The 25980-nt window shown below is 43.4% G+C and overlaps 1 protein-coding gene across 3 annotated transcripts in view; it reads left to right on the forward strand.

The window, feature by feature from the left end:
- Nucleotides 1-25980, forward strand: part of LOC147010472 (uncharacterized) — an 83511-nt gene that overhangs the window by 30836 nt on the left and 26695 nt on the right. The window lies entirely within an intron of this gene.

Raw genomic sequence — 25980 nt, forward strand, 5'->3', positions numbered from 1 at the left:
GCAGATGGTGCGGCATTGCACTACGTGTCAATCGGACGCTGATAACCCGCGGCGCACATCGAGTTTATGGCCCGTTCCCGACAGAGCTTGGCAAAGGGTGCACGTGGACTTTGCGGGACCGTTTCAAGGGAAAATGTTTTTGATTGTCATTGATGCTTACTCCAAATGGCCCGAAGTGGTAGTCATGCAATGTACTTCAGCGGTCGCTACGGTTGAAAAGCTACGGTCGAATTTTCCTAACAAAGGCCTTCCTGAGATTTTGGTGTCTGATAATGGCCCCCAATTCATGGCCACTATTTTCAGTGAGTTCATGTGACAGAATGGTATAAAACATCTGCGATCTGCGCCGTACCATCCCGCCACGAATGGCCAGGCGGAGGCATTTGTTAAAATGCTGAAATGGGCATTGCGGCGTGGGGGCAGTGCTTCTATGCAAACAGTTGTTGATGTTTTTTTTGCTACTCTATAGAAATGCGGTTCACCTCACGACGGGCGAGGCCCCAGCCATGCGTCTTTATGGACGTGTGTTAAGGTCTCGACTGGATTTGCTGCGACCAGGGCGGTCGGTGCCAGGGGCGGGAGCGGGGGCGCGCGTGGCGCCGATGCGCCGGGTGGCGGTGGGGCAGCGGGTGATGGTCCGGGACTATTTCTGCAGTAGTAAATGGGTTCCAGGGACGGTGTCTGCCGTGCTGGGACCGGAAAATTGTACGGTTAACACTGATGATGGCAAGTTGTGGAAAAGGCACATGGACCAGGTGCATGACCGCTGTTCAGCGTCACCCCTGTGGTGAATTGAGGTGAATTGAGGGACATGACTTTGGTTTTCTCGGCTCTCTCAACCAACGATGGACAAGATCTACAAACCAGAGAGGTTCGACGCAGACCCAAACGCGACTGACGCAGAAATGAAATGGTCGCATTGGTTCTGTTCCTTCTCACACTATCTGACCATCATCGAGGAGGGAGCTGACAAATTCGCCGCTCTCATGAATCATGTCTCGCCCAGCGTGTACAGGCTCTTCTCGGAGTGCGACACTTACGAAGCAGCGATCGAGGTGCTGCAAGCGCTCTACGTGAAGCCCAAGAACGAGGTATACATACGACATCTTCTCAACACACGCAAGCAAGCAGCCGGGGAGACAATCGATCAGTTCCTGCAAGCTCTGAATCAGCTGGGAAAAGACTGCAGCTTCCGGGCCGTAAGCGCCGAGGAACACCGAAAGGAAGCCACCCGGGAGGCATTCATCCAAGGACTCAGATCAGCCCACATACGGCAATGCTTACTAGAGAAAGCGCAACCCACTCTTGACAAGGTAGTCGATCAGGCTCGAGCGATGGATACGGCTCAGCAGCAATCTGAGTCATTTGGGACACCGATGCTGCTAATGAATGCTGCTACGATGGGAACCCCACTGGCACAGACACAGCCAGACATAGGGGATGGAGAAACACCCGAGGAGCCGGATACCCAGGCCACGTCAAACTCCTCAGCAACTGCTCCGGTTGGTAAATGCTTCTTTTGTGGGTACAAAAGGCACCCTCGTCAAAAATGTCCCGCCAGAGATGCCACATGCATGAATTGCGACAAGAAAGGGCATTATGCCAGGGTATGTAAATCTACTCTAAGGAGAAATAAACCCACTTCTGCGGCTCTCTACTCGCAAAATAAATTAACTGCAGCCTCCCCGGGGAATCTATCCAAGGCTATCATCAACGTACGAATTAACGGGCATATGGCTGAGGCACTGATTGATACCGGTAGCTCTGAAAGTTTCGTCAACAGCTCGCTAGTGAAGGGCAGGAAATGGATAATCCACCCGACTGACAATACGGTATGCATGGCCGCCACCTCACTACAATCCCGTGTACGAGGGTACTGCAATGTTGAATTGGACGTAAAAGGGTACACGCATCGGGATGTAAGGGTACTGGTGCTTCGTGATTTGTGCGCAGACGTAATTCTGGGTCATAATGTCCTCAAGCAGCACACGAGCGTCGAAATACCCTTTGGAGGAAGCAAGCCTCGTCTAATTTTAAATGCGTTGACCACCGCGGAGGTGACGTCCCCCCAGCTGTTCGCTAACTTGTCGCCGGTCTGCAAACCGATAGCGATTAAATCGCGGCGATATACCACTGCTTATATGAATTTCATCACCTCAGAAACCAAGCGATTACTGGAAGAAGGAATTATAGAACCGAGCGATTCGCCATGGCGCGCACAGGTGTTAGTAACCAGCAGTCAGAACCATAAGAAACGAATGGTTGTCGATTATTCCCAAACGGTCAATCGCTTTACCCAACTCGATGCCTACCCCCTGCCGCGCATAGACGAGATGGTCGAACGCGTGGCCAATTATAAGGTATTCAGCACCATCGACTTGCGAAGCGCCTATCATCAAATTCCCATCCGAGAGGAAGACAAACCTTACACCGCATTCCAGGCAGGGAGGCGCCTCTACCAATTCAGGAGAATACCTTTCAGTGTCACGAATGGGGTAGCTTGCTTCCAACGGGTTATGGACGACATCATCTCAGATGAAAACCTCAAAGACACTTTTGTTTACGTGGATAATGTCACAGTGTGCGGTAGGGATCAGGGGGAACATGATAGGAATCTGGACAGATTCTTGAGCATTGCTAGAAAATATAATCTGACTCTCAACTACGAGAAATGCGTATTCTCGGCAAGGTCAATTGACCTTCTCGGCTACACAATAGCCGACGGCACAATTAAGCCTGATCCTGAACGATTGCGCCCGCTCCGTGAGCTTCCACCACCTCAGGACTTGCAGACAATGCGCCGGGTGATCGGCATGTTCGCTTACTATGCGAGATGGATTTCGCAATACTCCGAGAAAATACATCCCCTAGTGCATTGCAAAAACTTTCCACCAGATGCCGCTGTTGTAAGAGCTTTCCACAACCTCAAGGATGATATCAGTAAGTCCGTGGTTTTATCGATCGACAGCTCGGTGCCCTTCGTGGTGGAAACCGACGCTTCAGATCACGCGATAGCTGCTACACTTAATCAGTCTGGGCGGCCGGTCGCGTTCTTCTCGAGAACTCTCTCTAGAAGCGAGCAGAGACACTCAGCGATAGAGAAGGAAGCATATGCCATCGTCGAAGCGCTGCGGAAATGGAGACATTATTTACTGGGAAACCACTTCACGCTCGTTACGGACCAACGATCCGTGGCATTCATGTTTGATGGGAAAAATAACGGGAAAATTAAGAATGAAAAAATTATGAGATGGCGGATAGACCTAGCTTGCTACAGTTACGACATTGTTTACCGGCCCGGGAAAGAAAACCCTGCTGCAGATACCTTCTCTCGGGTCTACAGTTCGGCAACAATCAGTCAGGCTTTGCAAGACCTACACGTGTCTCTCTGCCACCCAGGGGTAACCAGAATGGCACATTTCGTGCGCAGACAAAACCTTCCCTATTCTGTTGAAGATATTAAACAAATGAATGCTTCATGCCCTGTTTGTGCTGAACTAAAACCCAGATTCTTTGGCGCGGCATCTGGCAGACTGATCAAGGCCACTTCCCCCTTCGAGAGACTAAACATCGACTTCAAAGGGCCCCTGCCGACCGAGACAGACAACAGATACATATTCACCGTTGTTGATGAATATTCAAGGTTCCCTTTCGCATTTCCGTGCTCGGATATGACCTCGGGCACTGTCGTGAGATGTCTCTCTGACCTCTTCGCTATGTTTGGGAAACCTTCGTACATACATTCAGACAGAGGGCCATGTTTCATGTCGGCCGGGCTAAAACAATTCCTACTAGAGCTCGGCATAGCAACTAGTCGAACGACGGGTTACAACCCACAGGGAAACGGGCAGGTGGAAAGGTATAATGGAGTAATTTGGAAAGCCGTAACTCTGGCGCTGAAATCGAGAGGACTGGGCCCCGAGCGGTGGGAGGTTACTCTTCCCGACGCTCTGAATTCCATACGCTCTTTGCTCTGCACGTCCACCAATGCAACTCCTCACGAACGAATGTTTACTCACCAGCGACGTTATGTTGACGGTCAAACGGTGCCCAACTGGCTGACCCATCCCGGTACAGTGTTCATGAAACGCCCGGTCCGACAAAGCAAGTATGAACCCCTGGTGGAGGGGGTCGAACTCATTGACACTAATCCAGAGTATGCTCATGTCAGGCTCCCGGATGGCAGGGAGACCACTGTGTCGGTTCGCCATCTGGCTCCCTCAGGTACTCCTCCCGCAGGTACACCACCTTCTGGCACTCCTCCTTCTGACATTCCCCCCCCCCAGGAACTCCACCGGGCGACGGGGCTGCCGCGTTCCACCCGAGAGCGATCGAGGAGTCATCCCCGGCACAAGTCGAGGCTCACCAAGAGGATCGGGAGTCTCCCTCAAGTGAAACTGCCATTTACTCCCGGAGAGGTCGACGAATAAGGCCCCCTCGACGACTCAATCTGTAAAGGGGATTATCGGCATTCTCGCTGCTCATGCTCCTATATGCTCATTATATCATAAATCGATGCTCATTTCCATGCTCCTACAACTCAAAATAATCACTGCTTGGCATGTATGCTTCTGTAGACCTATTAGTCCGCGTTGCTTGAAATGTATACTCCTATAGTGCTAAAGCAATCATGGTGTGTAAGATGGGCCCCTAGTTGCATTTTAAAGGTGGGGAGAATGTGGTGAATTGAGGTGAATTTAGGGACATGACGCGGGATCACATGTTGTGCGTCTCGCGTATAAGGGGAGGTCTCCGCGGTGCGGGGTGATTGTCCCCGGGGCATTGCCATTTACATCGGCTGTTCACTTGATGCTCGTTGACTGAAGGTGCTCATTGACTGGTGAGAATGGAGATTATATCGAACTCCGTGCTTACGCGGATTTAGTCTGCAATGATTAATCGCACATGTATACGTTACTGCTTATGTACTCCTAGCTGAACCTGTATTTCCTGGTGTGCCCGCAGAAGCGGCTCCAATCAAATGGAATAAAGCCTAAACTCTGAAGGTTCTTCTCTCGCTCTCATTTCAACCCCCTGGGCCGAATGATTTGGGGCCCCCACCTCTGATGTCGCCAAGGTCACCTGCAGCGCCGAAGCCAGACGTGCTGGCGACGGAGCTGGCGGACACGGGGTGTTTATCTAGTCCGGTCCTGCCCGAGGGAGGCGAGCAATCTAGTAGCCCGGGGGCTCCCGAGGTGATGGGTGGGGCGAGTCCGTCGAGGATGTCCCCTCGACCTCACAGCCCGGAGGCGCCCGAGCCTGGGCCTGAGGGTGGCTCTGTCCGCCCGGGGCGCGTCAGGAGACGGCCGCCGTACTTGAAGGATTTTGTATGTTGACGTTTGTAGGATTGTGGCATTGTAGGGTTTTGCATGTGATTGCTGGCATTTTTTTTTAGAAGGGGAGGAAGTGTGCTGTATGAGGGGCGGGGTACTTTCAGGGTGCTTGGAGTCACGTGGGTGAATTATATTTCATGACTCGCTCGCTCGGGGTTCTTGTTTGTATGGGGACTCGCTGAGGCAATAAACAGCTTGGCTCCTTGGTCGCGTGGTTGTCTGTCTGTCTGCACTTCGGACACCACAAATGATAACACCTTACAAGGTTTAAGGACGTGCTCTATCGGTTTCCATAAAAATTCCGATTAAAAACGAACGTTTTAACATGTAAAAATATTTGTCACGTGACCGCACGCGATCACAAGCGAGTCTCAGATGCAATGCTCGTGTGAGTGCGTGATGACGTAATCGCGCATCGGCCCAGCGCGCTTTGTCAAGCTTGAAAGCGCAATTAACACCCTGCTGTGAACGTGCCTGCTTATCGAGCGATGAACGAGAATTGCTCGAGGCGGCTGATCTTGGAAATAGTGGACAAACTAGATTTAGAAGAGATATAGCTTTTGTTGAAAAATTAATTAATAAGGACATTAACTTTGCTGGTAAAATAGTATTAAAGCAAAGGATCGCTCGATTTTTGTATTTTGAGAGCGAGTGCACACGCACTCAGGGTATAGAGAACGACGATCCTTAGACACAATAAGGCTGTAAAAATATGTTGATTTCCGGTTGTTGTTGTTGTTGTTGGTTGTGCTCCGTGACCCTAATCAATGCAGATTTCACGTTAAAAATTTTTGAAACACAATGCAATATTAGGTTGGCTTACCTTTCCTACCTGATAACCTCCGCCACGGAAGGTAAAGGAGGTGTTGTTTTTCACCCCTTGATGATTGTTAATTGCAAAATCGAAGATTTTTCAAGTATATTGGTCAGTCGATTTTGTTAGTCAGTCTGTTTGTTACTTTGCGAAAAAAAATTTCGCCAAGTTTGTCTGTCTGTCTGTTTGTTTGTTTGTTTGTTTGTTTGTTTGTCACACGATTTTTGTCCACAATTTTCAAGCAATCGTTCTGAAATTTTTTGTGTGTGTAGGTAAACGGTCAAGGACGGCAAAGCTGAATTTTGGTGAAGATCTGAATCCAGATCCGGATCTGAGAACTTTTTAACTGATTCTTCAGCATTAAGAGATAGGACCAAAAACGCTACTTAGCACAATATCTCTGAAGGTTAAAGGCCTGGTCACACCTTGACGTTTTAGCCAACGTATGACGATTTTTGAATTTTTTTTCTAAAACGCTGGCACACGTTGAATACGTTATGGGTAAGTTTTGATAACATTGACAGCACGCTGAAAAACACTGCCATACGTCGTTGTACGTTGGCTTTAAACGTTGTACTTTTTGGTTGTCCTCAAATTTTTTCATGCTTGAAATTTCACGACGTATGCCGGCGTATGACTCACACGTTCCGCTACGCTGGCCACAAGTTGTAGGCACGGTCTGCGATCGTTGACAGACGTCGACAGACGTTACTTTTAAGTTACTCATAGGCTGAAAGACGTCGGTATAATGGATCGTCCTTGCGTCAGCGTCCACGGCCACGGCCAGGACACTTATTTGCAGCATTCTTCAAACTTTTCTTCGGCATGACGAGGATGTTCACATTTCGATGTCTTGCTTGGCTATGATTCCAATTGTCCATCGGCAGAGTCTATTTAAAACAGTCGAGTTTGAGCGTGTTAACACGTTCAGAAGAAACGCTTCAAATTTCAAAACCCCAGCGTCAAAAAACAAAGGTGAGTGACAGCAATTTAAATCGTTCATTGTAAACAATGAAAATGGCTGAGTGGTACCGTTTAAAAGGCGTTGAGTGTAAAAAAAAATCCAATTGTTGAGGCAAGCGTCTACTTTCAATAGTGGAGATGCAGCCATTTAAATCGTTGAGTGGCAGCCTATGAACCTACCCGTGGACACGCGGACGCAAGGACGATCCATCATAACCCACACCCTCTCCCTCACACCCACCAACTACTGCCAACATGAACAAACTAATACTAATACTAATACTGATACTAATACTGATACTGATACTGATACTGATACTAATACTAATACTGATACTAATACTGATACTGATACTGTTACTGCTGACATGGACATCGACTCAAAAAGGACTCAAAAACACTGTTGGGTTCCCCTTTTATGAGCAGCATTTTTATATACCAATTCCCAAAACCGCTGGGAACACGTCTTTATATGGCAGTTGTAAGCTAGAAACACATTCATTTTTTTTTTTTGTCGACCGGAAGACGTCATTGGAATACGTCTACATACGTCGATGTGTGTTGGGACTACGTAAAGAATTGGTTCAAAGCACGTCAAACATAAGTTAGAAATAAGTTTCGCGTTAAAAAGACATTACCACGACGTGTTTCGACTTATGAGTAGCTTATAATCAGACCAATCAGACCAGTAGCTTACCAATCAGAGAGTTTACATTCGGGTCGAGAATCGAACCCAGACTGTTTGTACCAATCAGAGAGTTCACATTCGGGTCGGGAATCGAACCCAGACTGTTTGTACCAATCAGAGAGTTTACATTCGGGTCGGGAATCGAACCCAGACTGTTTGTACCAATCAGAGAGTTTACATTCGGGTCGAGAATCGAACCCAGACTGTTTGTACCAATCAGAGAGTTCACATTCGGGTCGGGAATCGAACCCAGACTGTTTGTACCAATCAGAGAGTTTACATTCGGGTCGGGAATCGAACCCAGACTGTTTGTACCAATCAGAGAGTTTACATTCGGGTCGGGAATCGAACCCAGACTGTTTGTACCAATCATGGAGTTTACATTCGAGTCGGGAATCGAACCCAGACTGTTTGTACCAATCAGAGAGTTTACATTCGGGTCGGGAATCGAACCCAGACTGTTTGTACCAATCAGGGAGTTTACATTCGAGTCGGGAATCGAATCCAGACTGTTTGTACCAATCAGAGTTTACATTCGGGTCGGGAATCGAACCCAGACTGTTTGTACCAATCAGAGAGTTCATATTCGGGTCGAGAATCGAACCCAGACTGTTTGTACCAATCAGGGAGTTTACATTCGGGTCGGGAATCGAACCCAGACTGTTTGTACCAATCAGAGAGTTCATATTCGGGTCGGGAATCGAACCCACACTGTTTGTACCAATCAAGTAGCTTTTGTTTAAAGTTTGGGGTTTTTTTTTACACTGTTCGTGCACATGGGTTCAATCCCCAAACATGTTCTCTTTGTGTTTAATAAATTAATAAAGTTGCCGAACTTGTTCTTGTTTTTTGAAAAATAATTCAGAAGTGAAACCATTCCTGAGATTATGAAACACACAAACACACACGAGCACACATGTCCAGACTCGCTCAGGGAGGTTGAGGGAAAATTATTCAATAATTTGAATAAATCATTCAATAATTTATTCATAAACAAATCATTCCTTGTGTGACTGATTAATCAAAACAACCTTTCAATCGTTTCCTCCATCTTGGGGTCCGACATTCCAGGTTCCTCCACCTTGGGGTCTGACATTCCAGGTTCCTCCACCTTGGGGTCTGACATTCCAGGTTCCTCCATCTTGGGGTCCGACATTCCAGGTTCCTCCACCTTGGGGTCCGACATTCCAGGTTCCTCCACCTTGGGGTCCGACATTCCAGGTTCCTCCACCTTGGGGTCCGACATTCCAGGTTACTCCACCTTGGGGTCCGACATTCCAGGTTCCTCCACCTTGGGGTCCGACATTCCAGGTTCCTCCACCTTGGGGTCTGACATTCCAGGTTCCTCCACCTTGGGGACCGACATTCCAGGTTCCTCCACCTTGAGGTCTGACATTCCAGGTTCCTCCACCTTGGGGTCCGACATTCCAGGTTCCAAGACCACTGTGGATGGAATGTTGTGGAGCACGAACGAAGGGTTAAAAGCCATAGGCACGATAACTCGAGAACGGAAGAAGCTCCCAATGTCAAATTACACCACGTGATTCAGGAGGGTCATGGCTAGTGCTGATTAGATTATACGTTAAGGTATAATATAATTGCGTGGAGAAATTGAGTTTTGCTTCGGTCGACGTTACGATTTTTGATGGTTTGATACAGAATCATCGTCGAAACTTCTGGTTTGCGTCGCTACCTTCTCGAGAGACAGCTTTTATTAGACAAGGTCAGAGGTCCAGTTGACGATTTCGTAAGTGCCAGTCTATGACTGCTTGTTAGTTTGTTTGTTTGTTTGTTTGTAGGCACGATAACTCGAGAAAGGAAGAAGCTACCAATGTCAAATTACACCACGTAATTCAGGAGGGTGATGGCTCGTGCTGATTAGATTTTGGTCAAAATCGGTCAAAGGTCAAGGTCACAGTGAGGTCAAACATACAAAAAATGATAACTCGAGAACGGAAGAAGCTACCAATGTCAAATTATACCACGTGATTCAGGAGGGTGATGGCTAGTGCTGATTAGATTTTGGTCAAAGGTGAAGGTCACAGTGAGGTCAAATATTCGATTTTTGATGGTTTGGTACAGATAACTCGAGAAGGGAAGAAGCTACCAATGTCAAATTACACCACGTGATTCTGGAGGCTGATGGCTAGTGCTGATTAGATTTTGATCAAAATCGGTCAAAGGTCAAGGTCACAGTGAGGTCAAACATCCAAAAAATGATAACTCGAGAACGGAAGAAGCTTCCAATGTCAAATTAAACCACGTGATTCAGGAGGGTGGTGGCTAGCGCTGATTAGATTTTGGTCAAAATCGTTCAAAGGTCAAGGTCACAGTGAGGTCAAACATCCAAAACATTCGATTTTTGATGGTTTGGTACAGAATCATTGTAGAAACTTCTGGTTTGCGTCGCTACCTTCTCAAGAGACAGCTTTTATTAGACAAGGTCAGAGGTCAAGTTGACGATTTCGTAAGTACCAGTCTATGACTGCTTGTTTGTTTGTTTGTTTGTTGGCGAAATAATTTGAAATTTGATTTTGCCAAATATGTTGGTTTGCAGCGTTTGTCTGTTTGTTTATCTGTTTGTCACACGATTTTGGCCACAGTTTTCATGGAATCGTTTTGAATTTTTTTTGTGAGTGTGGAGGTGACATGCGAAGGACAGAAATGCTAAACTTTGGTGAAGATCCAAATCCGGATCCAGGTCTGAGAATGTTTTCAGCGATTCTTCACCATTGAGAGAAAGGGCCAGAAAAGATATATAGCACAATCTCTCAAAAGGTTATGGATGGATTCATATGAAACTTTGTGAACAGGTTCAGAGTTTCATGAGGAAGAATTTATTCAATTTTGGTGAAGATCCGAATCTATATCTGGATACAATAATTATTTAATTTTTAACTGATTCTTCATCATTGAGAGATGGGGTGAAAAATGATGTTGCAAGATATCTCAAAAAGTTGAGGACTGGTTTGGATGAAACTTGATGGTCAGGTTGGGTGTGTGAAAAGGACTAATTGATTCGATTTTGGTGTAGATCTGAATCCGGAAACGGATTCGAGAATTTTTCAAGTGATTCTTCAACGTTGAGAGATTGGGCCAAAAACGATATATAGCACGATGTCTCAAAAGGTTATGGATGGATTCACACAAAGCTTGGTGGACAGGTTGGGAGTGCCACGAGGAAGAACTGTTTCAATTTTGTTGAAGATCCGAATCCAGATCTGGATACAATAATTATTTCATTTTTAACTGATTCTTCACCATTGAGAGATGGGGTAAAAATGATATGGGAAAAAGATGGGGTAAGAATGATATTGCATGATATCTCAAAAAGTTGAGGACTGCTTCGGATGAAATGTGATGGACAGGTTGGTTGTGTGACAAGGACTAATTGTTTAGATTTTGGTGAAGATCTGAATCCACATTCAGATTCAAGAATTTTTCAGGTGATTCTTCACCATTGAGAGATGGGGCCAAAAACAATATGGAGCACAACATCTCAAAAGGTTATGGATGGATTCACACAAGATTTGGTGGACATGTTGGGAGTGCCACAAGGAAGAATTGATTCAATTTTGGTGAAGATCTGAATCCAGATCTGGGTACAATAATTTTTCAGGTGGTTCTTCACCATTGAGAGATGGGGCCAAAAACTATGTATAGCATGTTAGTAGATGATAAATGTTGCTTCTGGGATGCCCATTCAAATGAATGGGATAAAAGGGAAAAACTATCTGACCCAAGCCCCTGTGGTGGAAAATAACTCAATTTCCACAAGTTGGATCAGCATCCCAAAGGAGCATCTTTAATTTCGTATATATGGAGGAAGAACATTGAATGATTGAATGAAACATTTGAATGGACTTCACTGAAACAGAAGCCCGAATAAATTCTTCTTCTACCCAACTTGACATTCCAAAGAATGGGAGGGGAGACATTTGGCAACTCAACTTCAGGGTTAGCTGATAAGCATTTGGCAAAATAACTCAAACTGCAATACATGTCCACTGGGTGAAAGAGAGAATGACATAATCATGGCAAAAGTTGCAGTGTTAACAACCAGGTCGCTCTGTTTCATAGTAAGACATTCCTTTTATCAATATGTGGGTCAAATGACTTTTGGGTAAAGGGAAACATAACTGACAGCCAATTCGACTATAGCATAAAAATTAAATTTATAAAGCACCAGCAACAATTATAATTGAGAGTACATGAATATAATTATTTTTCTTCCACACCCCAAAACCATCAAAATGAGAGATTCACTTCCTCCCCACCTATCCCCTATACAAGCAAATGAAAAATTGAGACTTGCTGATTAAAGCACTTCTTCCCCCCAACATAATCACAGTCCTTTCATATTTTAATTATACTCAAAGGGCGAACCAACGAATATTTGTCCATGTTCTACTTTCTACATAACTTAATTTTATTATAACATTCATTTCCATCGTGTATATTCACAAAGAATAACTTGTAACTTGGTTCTTGGTTTAAGTTGTTGAGCAGAGATAAAATGATAAAGTTCTCTTAATGCTATTGTCTGACCACCTCCTGAGCCACATAAAATTTTGGGATTGTAGTAAATTGTTTCTTCATTGTTCAATTGTGAACCATCAAAGTTTTCAGTCCATTCAAGGATATTTTTTTTCTTTACATCTTTCAACTTATTTGTAATTAAATTTATCCGCTTATTTGTTTTCTCTACCTTTACCCCGATTATTTCTTCAATAAGACTTATTTGATATTTCTCACATTCATTGTTTCCCATTTAAATACCAAGGCTGATTACATCTCCACTCTTTGCTTTGGTTATTGCTTGGTTCTATCATTTATAAGTCAGTAAAAGACGGCGGTAGCCCGTTAAAATCCCCAACCCAATATCTTCACACTTAAATATCTTTACACTTATACTTATAACCATCAGGGAGACTATTGATTCCATTCTCTAAAATATATATTTTATCATTAAAAGCTCCTAATGCTTTCTTCTTAACCTCTTCTGTATAAAATTGATGTTTATAACTTCTTATTGTATTCATTTTTCTATACTCTTCCTTCTTTCAGGTTAAACAGTTGTAATAATGTTTAAAGTTTATTGTTTCCTTGATTATATTTTTCTTTATTCCCTTTAGCTTCTTATCACACCCTTCAATATTATTATTATCAATATACTTATTAGCATAAGACTTTGATCTCAATCCTATAAATTCACTCATTACCTTCCCACCCAATTCATCTTTAAACTTACCAATATCCTTTTTATTATTTGATGAAAACAACACATCACCTGACTTATAATTACTTGTATCATCGAAATCAATATTATCAATCACATCGTCATTTCCATCACTTGTCTTAATTTCTCATATAAAACTATCTGTATCCATATATAACAATGATACATTATCCATATACTTTGGTTTTAAATTATTGCAGTAATAGTCATACATTAACGACTTTGACAAGTCAAGAATTGATGTTCCTATACAAATAGGTATATCCGGTAGCCTGGTGTTGGCGCAGTGGTTAGGGCAGCGACTTGGGATCCAAAAGGTCCTGAGTTCAAGCCCCGTTGGGCCACTGAATTAATACACCAGGGGGTTGACTCAGCCTGTCATCCTTCCGAGGTCGGCGAAATGAGTACCAGTATACTGGGCCGGTGTATACCCCGGTTAGAATAGGTGTACCATATCCCTGTGTCATAAGAGGCGACCAGGGTTGCATCAGTATGGGCATCCAGTGTAAAACATGTGCCAAATCACTATGCGGATCATACGGATGATCCGCTGTGGCGACCCCTAACGGGAGCAGCCGAAAGAAGAAGAAGAAGAAGATATAAATAGGTTTATCCATTTCAAACTCTCTTTTTTCAAATGAATAGCACAAAAGTTTTTTGAAAACACCTCTGCTCATTTAAAACTTGGTCTATTAATTGACTTTGAAGCCTGTTTTCAAGATGAAGCAGGTCTTATGGTTTGCTGATCCTAACATTTTCCATAGTCTTTCCAAATGCAGCATTCTTCATTAATTTATAAAAGTCCTTCTCAAAATCTGTTTTTGCGTCAGTTCTGTTTGTATTAATATCAATATACTTCTTTAACCAATAACTTTGTTTAAATTTCAAAATCCTATGGAATTTCCAAACTCTCAACCCAGCAGATAAATATTGTCTCAAGTTCCTTTGATGCAAAACATAACTTTTTTATCATTTAATGTAGTGAGTAGTTTTCTATAGATTTACCTTTTATATTAAATGACTGTTGGTAATCATTTAACCATTCTTTTCTTTGACTTTCTTTATCAGGGCATAGGGTAGGTCTTCATGTTTGTTATGAAGTTCTTCTGCATATTTTAAATCAACCTCAAATAATATCCAACTTCAGCTTCATCCAATTCTTTTTGAGAGGAGATAACAATGTCTTGTAAAACTTTTTCATAATTTTTTTCTTTAACCCATTTAAGTTTTTCAGAAGGTAAAGATTGAGACCAAGCTGATAGGGTCCATAGCCCTCCCATACAAATTGTTAGGATCATAATACATCAGGTAAGAGTTGTCCTCATTCTTATTATAATCAGGAAGATATTTGTTATTTGCTTTAGTATATCTCTTGGAACATACTTGAGATATTCCTCCTCTTTTAGCCTTCTCTATCATTAAAAACATATCTATATCACTGATTAATTCCAAATTCTGTTTTGTCATTTTTAACAGAGCACTCCAAGCCAAACCCGGGGCTGTGTGATTATGAGCGGGGTCTAATCTATTAGAATTTTTTATTATGACAGACTGTTCCAAAAGTCTCAAACACATTAGTCAATAATAATACATCAGTTTTAAGATACAAATCGTGATATTCTCCAAGATTCTTTATATTAAACTTCTCCCAAACCTTTTTAGCTTGTGTATAATCTCTATTGGAAATATGAGTTTTATTCAACTTGCTATAGAAACCTTCCCTTGAAGGAAGTTGTGTTTCTTTAAACTTCTCAAATGAATCCATATCGTCATACGGATATATTCAATTTTGTGACAAGAGATCAATCTCTTCTTGATTTGAGAAATTTGATTTAAGATTCGGTAAGTTTTTAATATATGATGCTAAGTTAGATAATGGACTTGCCATAAACTTGTATTTGTCAAGAAATCTGATATGGGTTATGGGGGATGTATGAATTGTTTTTGTGAATGAGATGTATTTTTGATCTTTGTTAGGAATGGCAGAAATATCTCCAGATGTCTTTGAAAGTTCATTTATAAATAGATGTGTGTCATAATGAGCGTTGTTGTGAAGAAAGACAGGAATAAAGGTTGGGAGCTTGTAATTAAGATTACAACGGGAATTAGCTGGACCTACATATTTACCAGTAAGATGACAATGATCCCTAACTTTGACCTATCCCTCAATTTTCTCCTCACAAATATGACAGATACTGTTCTTCCTAAATTCCTTTTTCTCTTCCTTTGTTAATGACATTGGTTTATAGGTTTTAACCATTATTTCTCTTAGTCTTATACAGTCTTTTTCCAATCGTCTTACAAACTTCTCTGAAGCATCTTCTCCTCTATAAAGTTCTAACTTGTATTTATCACCAACAGATGATTTGATATAATAACAGAAACCACAAGGAGTATGTTTTTGATATTTATTTGTGTATGATTTATTTGGTTTTGAAGAAACAGTATCTATCTTTTCAAGGATACTTTCATAATCAGCATATATCACAAATTGATGTTTGTTAGATTTGTTGTAATCTTTGAATGATATCTTCTTTCCTACTATTGGTGTATTAATTACGGTTGATTTATGATTCCTGCAGTATTTTGAATGGTGATTTAATCGTTCTTTCGTATGAAAGACGTTGAGACATCTCTTACAGGGATATGTTTTATTTGTTCTATTGAATACTTGTGAGGTGATTAGTCTTGATAAAATTTTGATAAAAGCATAATGTGAATTTTTCCCTGAACTATAACATAGAAGGTCAATGTGTGTTTCATCATTTTTATAGTTATTTGAAATTTTAATAATTCAACTTTGTTTGTATCCATTAATCTGTATACATTAACAGATAGATTATTCATTTTCTCAAATTTAGGAATATCTCTCAATGACATTGGAAACTATAAATCTTTAACATTTAGCGTATTCTCGTATTTCTTATAATGTTCAACCCTTTCAGGTTTCCATTGTGGAGGATGTAAGTGAGCAAGAACAGACCGTAGAAAACATTTATTATCTTTGTTTTGAATATTATCAACCACTTTCTTAAGTTTTATCTCTTTTGGCAAATCAATATGAGAAGCTTTAAGAGGATCTGATTTTAAGATGTGAATGTCTAAAAAGATTAGTTTTGTAATAGCAAATCCACTACCCACTACAGTGTTATCAACATCTTATTCTTGTCTCTGGAGTTCATCGTAAACATCACATCTTACAAAACCTTGAAATGATGTGATAAAGTGAGGGTTTGTCCTCATATAGGGAGTAGTTTCATTACCTTCTCTTACCATATTCAATCTTACTCTGATATAAAACCTAAAGGTTTTCATTTCACTTAATGTGTTTTTAAATACAGTTTCAATGCTTTGTTTAACCATATCAACAGCTTCAATGATTGAAGATGGTCCAGGGTTTTCAATACAAAACAATCTTATTTTTATATGTCCTTTAAATGCCCCTTCCCTTTCTTCATTCTTATTGTGTTTATGTGATTGAGGGTGTCCACTATAAAAAAAATTTTTTTTAAAGAATATCAATATTACATCTATCACAATGTTTTGTTTCTTGTTCAAATGGAGATAAAGTTTGAAAAGATTGAATGTGTTTGTTGGTTTGAAGGTGTTTTTTTTATAACAATTATATTCATGATTACAAACGTTGCAGTATGTTGTATTCATCCTATTTATATAGCAAAACTTTGCTTAAACTAAAATTTTCTTGATGAAAATTCAATTTAATTTATAGGTGAATCTGTGCTTAAAACCTTTTTATCCACCAACTTTTTTACTTAATAAATACAACGTATCAACACACAAAAGACAAGTTTCAATCAACCTCAACATTTGTAAAAGACACTGAGAAATATGTCGAGGATGTAAAATTGAATAAAGATAAATATAACAACTATGGATAAAATCAATTATGATGAATAATATGAGTTCTTCAATGTCCTTCAGTGGAAGGGCTTTTCGTATATCTTGAAGAACATCAATTAAACTTGCTCGAACAAAAGTTTCTCCTCTCCTTCTGGTAATATATTCAAAACTAGAAAAGGCAATGAAACAAGAAAAAGTATCAGAAAAGACAAACCTTATGGAGGAAGCTTTAGAAAGAAAAAGTAAAACCATCTGCAATATGCAAGGAGAAATTTGTATTTTTTTCAACAACCCTAAAGATGTAAATCTTGATGAAATAAAGGATGTTAATATATCAGGTGAAATGACATTTCAATCAGCAGTAGTTAAGGACCATTTTAAAATTACCTTCAATATAAAAAATGTAGTAGTTGAATCTGTTGATGAAAAACAGTATATTGATGTAGATGAGGTTATGAGGTGTGTGTTGGTCCCCATGGGTCAGGAACTATGAACCAGAATGGCACTAAGTTCCTTGACTTTGCAAGAAGTCATGGACTTAGGGTGGCTGGTTCATGGTTTCAGCACCCACAAGCTCATCGCTGGACTTGGTATTCCAACGCTGGCGGTGTGGCAAAGGAGATTGACCATGTCCTCATTGACGGTCGTTGGAGGATGATCCAGAACTGCAGGGTCTACCGGAGTGCTCAGTTCCTCAATACTGACCACAGGCTTGTTGGAGCAACTCTAAAGCTGCACCTTAAATCCTGGAGAATGGTACTATCCCAGCCGAGGCTGGATGTTGCCAAGCTCAGGGATGAGAGAGTAGCTGAGGAGTTTGCGAACAGGCTGAGTGGACACTTGGGGGGTCTGGGTGGTTTGGGGGGTCCTGAAGAGTTGTGGAGCGCCTTCAAGACCACCGTCCTTGATGTTGCCGGTGGATGCCTTGGAGCTCACCGCAGGGCAAAGAAGAATTTTGTCTCTCAAGGGACACTGGATACCATTGACCAGAGTCGCAGGGCCAGGCTGAATGGCAGAGCTGAGCTGTTCAGGGAGCTGAGGCGTAAAACTGTACATGCACTGAGGGTGGACAAGGAGGCCTATGTGCGAGGAATCTGTGAGGGTGTAGAGCATCACCTGTGGACAGGTGATTCTCGTCCCGCTTACAGGGGAATTCGCGCATTACGTTCATCCAAGCCCATCCCTCGGAGCACTACAGTTCGAGCAGAGAGTGGTAGGCTCTTGACAGAGGAGTCTGAAGTGAAGGCCCGCTGGGCCGGTTACTTTGAGCGGTTGTACCAGGCTGATCCCCCAACTGTCGAGTTGGACGTCAAGGGTGTTACAATCCCGGTTGCTGACCCTCGAATCAACTGTGGTCCACCTACGCTTGTGGAAACATGGGCTGCGGTGAACCAGTTGAAACGGGGCAAAGCTCCAGGGATCTGTGGCATCCATGCCGAACTTCTCAAGGCTGGTGGAAACACTGCACTCGTGTCGTTGCATGCAGTTTTGTGCTCTGCCTGGAACACAGGCATCATCCCAACTGACTGGAAGAGGGGCCTTGTTGTCCCTCTCTGGAAAGGGAAGGGTGATCGCCAAGACTGCAACAACTACCGAGGGGTGACGCTGCTCTCAGTGCCGGGCAAGGTCTTTGCTTGGATAATTCTCGATAGGGTTCGCCACCATCTGCTTGAGCACCAGCGTCCAGAGCAGTCAGGCTTTACACCAAAGAGGTCAACGATTGACCGTATCCTTGCCCTTCGTGTCCTCACCGAACGCAGACGAGAGTTTCGGCAGGGGCTGCTTGCAGCCTATGCTGATCTCTGTAAAGCATTCGATTCAGTGAATCGGGATGTCCTCTGGAGGATTCTTGGTCTTTGTGGGGTGCCACCAAAACTGATCGATCTGATGTCTGAACTCTACTCTGGTACTGAGAGTGCTGTGAAGTGTGGTGGTACCATCTCTGACTTATTTCCAGTTGTTACTGGAGTTCGTCAGGGAGGTGTACTTGCCCCCACACTTTTCAGCACTTGTATGGACTGGATTCTAGGGAGGATGTCGGAGAGATCAAGTTGCGGTGCGTCATTTGGGAATGTCAAGATCTCGGACCTTGACTTTGCAGATGATGCAGTCATCTTTGCGGAGACTTTAGACATCCTCTTGGGGGCCCTCGAGGTGCTGAATGAGGAGTCGGAGCCGTTGGGATTACGGGTTTCTTGGGTCAAAACTAAGATCCAGGCTTTCAGTGACATCTTGGATGCTGCTGTCCTGTCTGTGTCTGTTTGTGGTGAGGATGTTGAGGTCGTGGAGAGATTCACTTACTTTGGCAGTGATATTCATGTCTCTGCTGGCTGCGAGTCAGAGATCAATAGACGTCTGGATCGGGCCTGGGGAGTCATGGATTCACTGGATCATGGGGTGTGGCGCTGCCGGTACCTGTGCGGGAGGACGAAAGTCCGAGTCTTCAGGTCCTTGGTACTTCCATTCTTGCTCTATGGGTGCGAGACTTGGACTCTGACCAAGGATCTGAGACGGAGACTAAATTCCTTTGGTACCAGGTCTCTTCGGAGAATCCTTGGCTATCGCTGGTCGGATTTTGTGTCCAACGAGCGGTTGCTGAGAGAGACTCGGATGAGATTTGTTACCTGCATAGTCCGTGAGCATCAGTTGCGGCTGTATGGAAATGTGGCTCGTTTTCCTGACTCTGATCCTGCTCACCAGATTCTCTCAGCGAGGGAGTCTCATGAGTGGAGGAGGCCAGTGGGTCGACCACGTGCCTCATGGTTGCAACAGGTTGACCATCATCTCAAGGAGATGGGGATGGGCCTGGCATCTGCCTGGGGGATGGCCAGACAGAGGCCCCTGGAGTACCGGCGGAAAGTGGACGCAGCGACGTGCTGTTCTGGCACATGCTTCCATACCTGACCTGACCTGATGAAGATGGTGATGTTTTTTCTACTAATTAAATGAGTCATTATTCAACTGAAGATTTTGAAGATTATGAGCGTGATGATTGTATCTCTGTTGGAACAGAAGACAGTTATGATACTGAGAGTTTGGTTTCAAACGATAGTTATGAAAGTAGTTTTAGAGATGATTGTGAAAGCACCGATGAAAGTACCGAAGATTATACCGAAGATGAATTTTGTTTGAAGTAAAGTTCTACTTTATAAATATGATTAGTATACGAAATCTTGAGCCTCTTGAATTCCCTGATTCTCCATATGACAAATTTGAGAATTGTCCTGCATGTGATAGATTGGGATTAAACACAGAGTCAGAAGCCCATTAACAATGTATCATTCATCATATCATCTAATTAATGAAAATAAAAAATATAAAAAAGAACATTACCGTTTCAAAATTACATCAAAAATAAATTACTTTACAAGATTAACAAGAGAAATGAATGTTAAGTACGAGGGTAATTATACACCTTTTCTTACAAGAGAAGAAACCAAACAAATGATGGTAATGTTTCATGGATTGATGATTTATATTATTAACGATTGTCATTTTCAGGGAAATATCAACACAAGATATTGTATATATATAAAATAATGGATTATATTGAAATTAAACCTGAACTTGGATAGAACATAGAGTTTCTAAAAAAGCCAATAAACAGTTAAATAACCTGTTTTCCAAATATATAAATGAATGATTTTTTTACCCATTTGGGAAAATAAGATAGAATTTAAGAACCATAAAAATCTTCCAAATTCATTTAGATGTCTCATAGTTGGTTCAAGTGGATGTGGAAAAATCTGCCTGCTTTAAAAGATGCTCCTTACTCCAAACTTTTTGATTATGATAATTTAATAATTTTCACAAAGTCGAGTTTTCAACCAGAGTATCAACTACTCTCAAAAGGTTTTAATGTGGGTCTTCAAAAAGAAGATATAATTGGTTTATTTAAACTTCAAAACAAACAAAATGATTACAACATTGAAGATATAATACTATTTTGTGAAACATAAAAATGTAAAATGAAATCAAGACCTATAACTAGTATTCATAGTGATAATACGGATGAAATGCCTTCACCCGAAGATTTAGTAGCATCAAAGAAGAATCTCGTCATCTTTGATGATCGTTTTAATGAGAGAAACCAAATGGTTATGATACCTACTACACAAGAGGGAGACATTCTTCTTGTAATTGTATTTATCTTTGTCAATCATACTTTCAACTCCCTCATCACTCAATTCGAAACAATGCCAATACTTTTATTTTATTTAAGTTAAATTTAATAGATATAAATAATTTTTGGTGAGACAATTGTTCTATGTTATGTAGTAAAAAGGAATTTGGGGATTACATGAAGCACACAACTGAAAAACTATAAATATATTGTTGTGAAACAAGATGAGATATTAAGGAATATATATTTTTTTATAAACAATTACATATATAAATGACAACTATTATTATTAATCTTGTGGGTAAATCTGCTTCTGGAAAAAAAACTTTCCTAAATCAAGGTTCTTGAACAGTAAAAATGAAAATATTGCAAGTTTTTTTTAAAAAAAACACTATGTGATTCGTATTGTATCGACAACCACCAGAGCAATGCGACCAGGAGAAGTAGAAGGTGAAGATTATTACTATATTTCAGTGGAGGAACATATGCGATTGAAGAATGAAGGTCAAACATTTGAGGAGGTCTCTCTTGGTACAACAAAATATTCACATTGTAAGAGTGATTTAAAGAAACTAAAATCTGGTGGTCATGGGATATTAGAAACTAATCCAGAAGGAATGAGGCAAATTATTAAACATCTGAGTGGTAATGGAGTTAAGATTTTATCATTCGGTTTTGATGTTGATGAAGAAACTCAACACAAACGTATGAAAAGCAGAGATACAAGTATTTGTGAAGAAGAAATTACAACTTGTATTAATGTTAATAAAGAATTCGATAAAATATTTCAAGAAAAGGATTTATTTGAACACATCTACTTTATTGATGAAGAAAAGGAAAATTTCCCTGTTGACCTTTACAATTCAGTAAATTATATTTTCCAATAAATAAATGGATGCGAAAGAAAGAGCAAGAAGATTTAAGGAACATCAGGAGTTGTGAGCAGAAAGGTGTCAAAATGGCCGACTTGGTAAAATTTTTGCAAAATCACATAAATTCCTTAAAAAATCTTTCTCACCAGACCCATCAGTCAGAATTCTACCAAATTTTGGTTCGAACATTAGGCCAGGGTCCAGATAAGCTACAGGTCCAGTGGTCTTAGTTTTAGACGGTGCTTTGGCTTGGTCCTCCTATGTGGTGATTTTAATAGCCATAACATTCTTTTGGGGCTCCAGAACCATGACAAGAAATGGTGGGTGTATTGAGGAATTGGTGGATGAATTTGATGTGGTGTTATTAAACAATGTGTTTCAGCCATCCTTAAAAGACCGTTTTGACCATCTCTTGGGCCGGAAGGCTCCAGGTCAGGTCAGGTATGGTAGCATGTGCCAGAACAGCGCGTCGCTGCGTCCACTTTCCGCCGGTACTCCAGGGGCCTCCGTCTGGCCATCCCCCAGGCAGATGCCAGGCCCATCCCCATCTCCTTGAGATGATGGTCAACCTGCTGCAACCACGAGGCACGTGGTCGGCCCACTGGCCTCCTCCACTCATGGGACTCCCTCGCTGTGAGAATCTGGTGAGCAGGATCAGCGTCAGGAAAACAAGCCACATGTCCATACAGCCGCAACTGACGCTCACGGACTATGCAGGTAACAAACCTCATCCGAGTCTCTCTCAGCAACCGCTCGTTGGACACAAAATCTGACCAGCGATAGCCAAGGATTCTCCGAAGACACCTGGTACCAAAGGAATTAAGTCTCCGTCTCAGATCCTTGGTCAGAGTCCAAGTCTCGCACCCATAGAGCAAGACTGGAAGTACCAAGGACCTGAAGACTCGGACTTTCGTCCTCCCGCACAGGTACCGTCAGCGCCACACCCCATGATCCAGTGAATCCATGACTCCCCAGGCCCGACCCAGACGTCTATTGACCTCTGACTCGCAGCCAGCAGAGACATGAATATCACTGCCAAGGTAAGTGAATCTCTCCACGACCTCAACATCCTCACCACAAACAGACACTGACAGGACAGCAGCATCCAAGATGTCACCGAAAGCCTGGATCTTAGTTTTGACCCAAGAAACCCGTAATCCCAGTGGCTCCGACTCCTCATTTAGCACCTCGATGGCCCCCAAAGGGATGTCTCAAGTCTCCGCAAAGATGACTGCATCATCTGCGAAATCAAGGTCAGAGATCTTGACATTCCCAAACGATGCACCGCAACATGATCTCTCCGACATCCTCCCTAAAATCCAGTCCATACAAGTGCTGAAAAGTACCTAAAATCCAGTCCATACAAGTGCTGAAAAGGTCAATGAAAATAGAGCCTGGTGTTGGCGCAGTGGTTAGGGCAGCGGCTTGGGATCCAAAAGGTCCCGAGTTCAAGCCCCGTTGGGCCACTGAATTAATACACCAGGGGGTTGACTCAGCCTGTCATCCTTCCGAGGTCGGCGAAATGAGTACCAGTGTACTGGGCCGGTGTATACCCCGGTTAAAATAGGTGTACCATATCCCTGTGTCGTAAGAGGCGACCAGGGTTACGTCAGGAAGGGCATCCGGCGTAAAACATGTGCCAAATCACCATGCGGATCATACGGATGATCCGCTGTGGCGACCCCGAACAGGAGCAGCCAAAAGAAGAAGAAGAAGAAGAAGAAGAAGAAGAAGAAGACAAGTGCTGAAAAGTGTGGGGGCAAGTACACATCCCTGATGAACTCCAGTAACAACTCCAGTACCAGAGTAGAGTTCAGACATCAGATCGATCAGTTTTGGTGGCACCCCACAAAGACCAAGAATCCTCCAGAGGACATCCCGATTCACTGAATCGAATGCTTTACAGAGATCAACATAGGCTGCAAGCAGCCCCTGCCGAAACTCTCGTCTGCGTTCGGTGAGGACACGAAGGGCAAGGATACGGTCAATAGTTGACCTCTTTGGTGTAAAGCCTGACTGCTCTGGACGCTGGTGCTCAAGCAGATAGTGGCGAACCCTATCAAGAATTATCCGAGCAAAGACCTTGCCCGGCACTGAGAGCAGCGTCACCCCTCGGTAGTTGTTGCAGTCTTGGCGATCACCCTTCCCTTTCCAGAGAGGGACAACAAGGCCCCTCTTCCAGTCAGTTGGGATGATGCCTTTGTTCCAGGCAGAGCACAAAACTGCAGCAACGACACGAGTGCAGCATTTCCACCAGCCTTGAGAAGTTCGGCATGGATGCCACAGATCCCTAGAGCTTTACCCCGTTTCAACCGGTTCACCGCAGCCCATGTTTCCACAAGTGAAGGTGGACCACAGTTGATTCGAGGGTCAGCAACCGGGATTGTAACACCCTTGACGTCCAACTCGACAGCTGGGGGATCTGCCTGGTACAACCGCTCAAATAACCGGCCCAGCGGGCCTTCACTTCAGACTCCTCTGTCAAGAGCCTACCACTCTCTGCTCGAACTGCAGTGCTCCGAGGGATGGTCTTGGATGAACGTAATGCGCGAATTCCCCTGTAAGCGGGATGAATATCACCTGTCCACAGGTGATGCTCTACCCCCTCACAGATTCCTCGCACATAGGCCTCCTTGTCCACCCTCAGTGCACGTACAGTTTTACGCCTCAGCTCCCTGAACAGCTCAGTTCTGCCATTCAGCCTGGCCCTGCGACTCTGGTCAATGGTATCCAGTGTCCCTTGAGAGACAAAATTCTTCTTTGCCCTGCGGTGAACTCCAAGACATCCACTGGCAACATCAAGGACGGTGGTCTTGAAGGTGCTCCACAACTCTTCAGGACCCCCCAAATCACCCAGACCCCCCAAGTGTCCACTCAGCCTGTTCGCAAACTCCTCAGCTACTCTCTCATCCCTGAGCTTGGCAACATCCAGCCTCAGCTGGGATGGTACCATTCTCCAGGATTTAAGGTGCAGCTTTAGAGTTGCTACAAGCCTGTGGTCAGTATTGAGGAACTGAGCACTCCGGTAGACCCTGCAGTTCTGGATCATCCTCCAACGACCATCAATGAGGACATGGTCAATCTCCTTTGCCACACCGCCAGCGTTGGAATACCAAGTCCAGCGATGAGCTTGTGGGCGCTGAAACCATGAACCAGCCACCCTAAGTCCATGACTTCTTGCAAAGTCAAGGAACTTAGTGCTATTCTGGTTCATAGTTCCTGACCCATGGGGACCAACACACACCTCATAACCATCCCTATCAGTTCCAGTCGATGCATTGCAATCCCCCGAGACTAGAAGTGTATATCGTCTGGGGCACTGATCAACCACAGACTCGAGTGTGGCGTAGAATGCGTCCTTCACGGTGAGATCACTCGCCTCAGTCGGAGCATAAACAGAGACCAGGGAAATGACACCTAAGGAGTGACGAATCCTTAATCTCATAATATGCTCGTTGACCGGTGTTACCTCAATTATCATTGGGGTCAGCTTATTGGACACAGCTACAGCAACTCCTTGGGTATGGTAACCATCAGAGTGACCAGACCAATAGTAGGTGTAACCACCCACCATTATCTCGCCGCAATCCGGTCTCCGAACCTCAGAGAGAGCTGCAATCCCGATGTCCAAACGCTTGAGCTCAGATGATAACAGAGACAGGTGATCATCCTCTCTTAGGGATAGGACATTCCCGGCACCCACCCGAAGGGACCGCCTCAGGTTGACCCAAGGAGACCACCGTCTGGTGGACGACACCTCAGCACCACTCCGACACACTCTCCCGCAATCTGACCCAGGGATGTTACCCCGTGGTTTCCCTCCTATCATCAAAGATTGGTGGTCCCGAAGGCTTTGCCCCAATCCCATCATCCGGTGAGCTGCCCTGCGAAGGGAAGCTGCACAGGAGGTACTCCCACAGAGTGGGTTTTCAGATTTTTTTGCGTTTTTGCGTTTTGCGGAATGAAGGGTTTTACGGTGGCCGGAGTGCAAATCCTGCCAACCAACCTCCTAATAAGAAGTAACCCAACTGTAGGAGGACGTACGCAGACACAGTTGGGCACTAGATATGGATGGCCGTTGGCTCAC

This window comes from Eptatretus burgeri, chromosome 16 (assembly GCF_056783735.1).
Source record: "Eptatretus burgeri isolate ZD-2024b chromosome 16, Ebu_testis_v1, whole genome shotgun sequence".
Lineage (NCBI taxonomy): Eukaryota > Metazoa > Chordata > Myxini > Myxiniformes > Myxinidae > Eptatretus > Eptatretus burgeri.